This window comes from Octopus bimaculoides, chromosome 5, assembly GCF_001194135.2.
Source record: "Octopus bimaculoides isolate UCB-OBI-ISO-001 chromosome 5, ASM119413v2, whole genome shotgun sequence".
Classification (NCBI taxonomy): domain Eukaryota; kingdom Metazoa; phylum Mollusca; class Cephalopoda; order Octopoda; family Octopodidae; genus Octopus; species Octopus bimaculoides.
The window spans coordinates 66,764,825-66,770,046 of NC_068985.1; positions in this window are offsets into that span (position 1 = coordinate 66,764,825).

Genomic DNA, 5,222 nt, shown 5'->3' on the forward strand with positions numbered 1-5,222 from the left:
CCCCCCCCCCGAGAAAGACCCTGGAATAACTGATCCGAGACCCCCGCTTTGCCGACAATGCTGCACTTGTGGTCAACACAAAAATCTTAGCAATTCACTTTAAGGAAGTCGGGGGTACTTCAACATTCTGCACTTCGGGAAGAGTATTTCCCTTACAATATCAATATCGGCGAGGCTGAATTGAAAACGGTCCATCGATTCACCTACCTGGGGTGCACCATCACGTCATATACCAAGGTCGATAGGGAAATCGACAATAGAATAGCAAATATTTTTAGGTCATTTGGCAGACTGTATAAACGCGTGTGGAATAACAAACACCTGAAAAAAGGGCACCAAGATCAGCGTGTATAGAACCATAGGCAATAGCCCTCCTATATGGCTCAGAGTCGTGGGTAACCTATCATCATCATCTACTACATTTCGAGAGCTTCTCTGGCGTTCCTTTCGTACTATTTTCAACATCCACAGGAGGGATTTCATCAGGAATGTTAAAGTTCTTAAACAGGTAGAGGCATGGAAGCCATGCCTCTGAAACCCCAGCTGGGCAAGGCACTTCTTCAGGATGACTTCTGAATCTTTATTCGTGAAGCCAAGCCAAGAGGGACGCTAAGTCACCCAGTCTTTGTCTATTTCAGGGTGACTTTATCTATATACAGGGTGATTGAAAAGTAACTCCTTATTTTAAACTACTTATGAATTATTTATTAATTGTAATTTCTCCAAAAGATGGATATGAGGGGAAAGGTTTAATTATTAGGTTTTATTTAAATTTCGATATGGGCTCCAGATTTTGCCACCAGGTTTTGAGTTGCTCAAGAACTGTGTCAACTGATTCCACCAGGAAATCTTGTGGGGTGGAAGACATAACCACTCCTATTCACCCTACAAGTTCTTCTAAATCTTTGTTTTGGTACAATAGACTTCATGCTTTAACCAACTATAAAGAAAGAAGTCACACGATGGTAAGTTGGGACTCCGGACTGGCCACTCATGCGGACCACGACGATTCATCCATTTCCCCGGGGAATGCGCATTCAGCAATTCCCGAATGACAAGGGCAATTCGATCACAGATTACATTCTCATACTCCAATAAAGAAACATAAGCAATGGGATAAAAAATTACAATTAATAAATAATTTATAAGTCTGTCAAAATAAGGAGTTACTTTTGAATCACTCCATATGTATGTATGTATGTATGTATGTATGTATGTATGTATGTATGTATGTATGTATGTATTAAACACCCGTCTTGGTCTTTTTATTTTTGTAAATTCTCACTATATATATTGCTTATCAATCTTTATTTCGTATACATCACCGAAACAAGGGTTTCGATAAAAGGGACAATAGAATAAGATGTAAAATAAGCTCAGGGATGTATTTCTTCAACTAAATCCTTCAATCAGAGTTTAACTGAAAAGTACCTTGGCATGAGACAATGATTATGACTATTTGTCATGTGAGGCTATGCTGAACTGAACAGCCGGTTGTATTGCGATGGGAAATTTTATTTGAAAATCGCTTTAGTTGTGGATATGTAAAGACTGACATGCATGTCATACATATGAATTCTTTATACTTCATCGATATAGAAGTGCCTCATATGAAATAACTATTATCACATTAGATGACTGGTTTATACGTGTGTGTATTAGCACGCGCATACTCACGTGTGTGTCCGGGTGTGTGTGTGTGAGCGATTGGGTGTGTATGGAACTTTTTTTTCAACTAATTACACTAAACATGTTTTATAAATATTCCTGAATACTTATGTCCATTTAATTTTGTAACACAAATCTGCTTTGATTCCTCGTAAAACCCATTCACATTGCGACTGTACTAAATTTAATTGGCATATCTTAAGCAATTTAACAACCACATCAAATCAAGTCAACAACTCATGTTGTCTATACACTTAGCAATAACGTTCACTCACTTACCGTTTCAAGTCTATTGAATTCATCACTATATAACACTCATTATATTTAAGATACTGGAAGAAGAACTTTACACAGACGATTGCCCACGGATTTGGACCCCACAATATAGATGAACTCAGTACATTTTGACGTTTAATGTTGCACTGTAATATTTGGTGATTATTCAAAATTACTAAACCGAAATATTACAAAAGTTAGGGCACCAACGATATCATAAGGATGTATGTATGTATGTATGTATGTATGTATGTATGTATGTTTTTATGCCACTTCTATTTTTTGAAATTTTTATAAATCTTCCTTTGAGGAGGGAGCCGGGTTCCAACAAAGATTCCCACTTGGAACTTGAGAAAAGTTCTGCATACTTTTACTGTCCCACTCACAGTTTGCACTTGTTATGTGCGAATTAGTCGATCGATTTCGCTTTCTGAAAATGACAGTTTATCCAGATTCTCTTTAAGCATTTACTAAAAAAACCTAGTGCTCCAATTATTATTGGTATGACTATGAATTCGTAGTCTGGACATAGAAGCTGGAGGTTTCGAAGCAGTTGTCCACAGATATCTTTTCCTTTGATTTTCAAAGATATATATATATATCTGCAGGGCAGCTGGCCTCTATGATGGTACATTCCTTTGCCCATCTGTCTCAAGCAACAATATCCGGTCTGTTATGTTTACATTTGACAGAAGTTTTGATGTGAATATTCCTCTAGTATTCCTTGAGTTGGTGTTTGTGAATGTATTCTATAACAGAGGAATTTTCTAAGTTTATTTAAGGACAGTCTTTTCTGTGGATGGCATTGTAAATCGTTTTAGCAACAACATCGTGCCGCATAGGGAGTTAGTACTGCGATGACATTTTAAGACAGCTGCTAATCACATGCGTGATGTCTTCCACAGAAGATTACACGAGGGATTACAAGAGCGTCATTGTCTCTCCTGTTCACCAGGTACTTTGTGGTAATCTCCTGTTCCTGGATTGCAAACGCATACGTCTCAAAATGTGATATGATATAGTGATCTTGTGTCCAGAAAGGCTTCATTTTGCGTCAATTATGTTGTCTTCTTTAAGCTTCCGGGCAACATACCTATGCATAATAGTTTTTTGTATGCTGAGTGCTTTCTATCTAGGTCTTCTGTGAGATAAGAGAGCCCAGCTGTTTTGGGGCTGTATAGATCATCAGGAAGAATGTGCTTCTTGAGGTGCTCACTGCCAAATCATATAATGTTGCTCACTTCATTTTTCAGCACTGCGTTTATATATTTATTTTTGCTGCTATTGTTTTGCATGTGCTTCTTGAATGATACCATATGGTATTCGAAGGCTGTCTGCATTGATCTCGGGCTTCTACCACCTTCATTTCTTCCTAGGTAGAGCCTGTCAACATCACAGTTTCTGTGGAAGTTCCCAGCTGTTGTTAGGATTTTGCGCGTTTTGATATCTATGGAGTGGATCGTCTTTACAAACCAATCAAGTATCCAAAATGTTGGTATCAGCACTGGTACTGCAAATGCATTGTGGGATATTGTTTTGTTGTTAGGGGAGAGTTCTGACTGCCATATTTTCCTAAGTCTGGTGTAATATTCTCGCGTCTCAACTTTATTCACAGTGCCTTCATATGATACATTTTCTTCTATGCCTGGATACTTGTAACATTCTTTGTGTGGAATGGAGAAGATAGAAAGCCCGTTGGTGCACAGGTTTTGGGTTTGGGAAACTGAGTTTCCTCGTTGTATAACAAAATATGAATATTTATTTTGGCCAAATTCCATGCCTATATCAGTTGAAAATGTTATTATCCCAGTTGTTTTTTGGCATTGTTCACGCTTTTAGCATAAATCTTCAGGTCGTCTATAAACAAATTATCTATGTATGCATGTACGTAAGTATGTATGCATGTACGTATGTATGTATGTATGTATGTATGTATGTATGTATGTATGTACGTATGCATGTATGTATGTATGTATGTATGTATGTATGTATGTATGTATGTATGTATGTATGCATGCAGATTTGTATGTTTTGTTTTATGCATGTCTTCTCATGCATATACTTGCATATCTAGACATGCTCATATATATTTAAATGATAAACGTCTGGAAAGCTTTACAGATTACTTTTACAGTTCAGTGATGGCTTGAATCTGTAGTACTGGAATTAGCTTCCTTCTTAGTGGTTTTGAGAAACCTAATTTCTCAAGATTGGTATTTAGGCAGTGAGTTACATATACCTGTGCTCCAATAATTACACGTAGAGCTTGTAATCTTGATATACTAACAACAGATGTACGTATGTATGTATGTAGTTATACAAGTTTGCATAAATAATTACGCATTCTGTCGTCAGGTTTTCAATTAAATTCATTTTCTCATCAAACTGTTATATCTTCATTTAAAAATTTATTAACCAACATATTAAAGAAGATTACACTTGGCACTTCTCTGTCGATGCGTTTCATGCTTGAATATGTAAAAAAAGATTATCATTCATGATGAAACTGTATTCTATAGAGGGAAACTTAGATACGATATATATAAATTAAAATGCAGAATAGGATGAATATCCCATATAGAATAACAATATTTTCCAGAGAGTCGTTCTTTCTACAATGTTATTTTGATATAATTTTTGAATATTTCAAATCGGCTTCGCTATCTGTCACCTATAATCATTTATTGCTAATTTTATTTTGCTTGTCTGTTTGCCATTTATGCACGTATTTCAATTTAGCTATGATTATTAGATTATACTTTTTATATACTCATATATTATTATATACAAACCTGTTTTGCTTCCATCCCATTACTTTTCCAGTTTCCCGCTGTGTATATCTTCTTTCTTCGCTTTCGTATAAGAACAGTTCGCATGATATCATGTAAATTTATACAACCTTTAATGCAGGTGTGTTAAAAGAAAACATGATATAGTACATTATTTTTCCAAAATGCACATGATCAATGTTGAAATATGTTGATTATAAAAGAATATGTTTTCATGCTGATAAAAGTTTTCGCGATTTATGCATTACGTGTTTAGAAATGGATACACAGAAAGTTAGATGTACATATTCGTGTATTCTATGTTTACATATTTCCATATGTATGTGTGTTGTGCGTGCGTGTATGTGTGATATAGGGGACAGAAAAAAGACTGCGACGTGTTTCCTTGTATTTAGATTTCTATGTATCTTTATAACTGCACATACACGCGCGGACACTCACACACATACATATGTACTTGTGTGAGTAAGTATTATATATATATATATA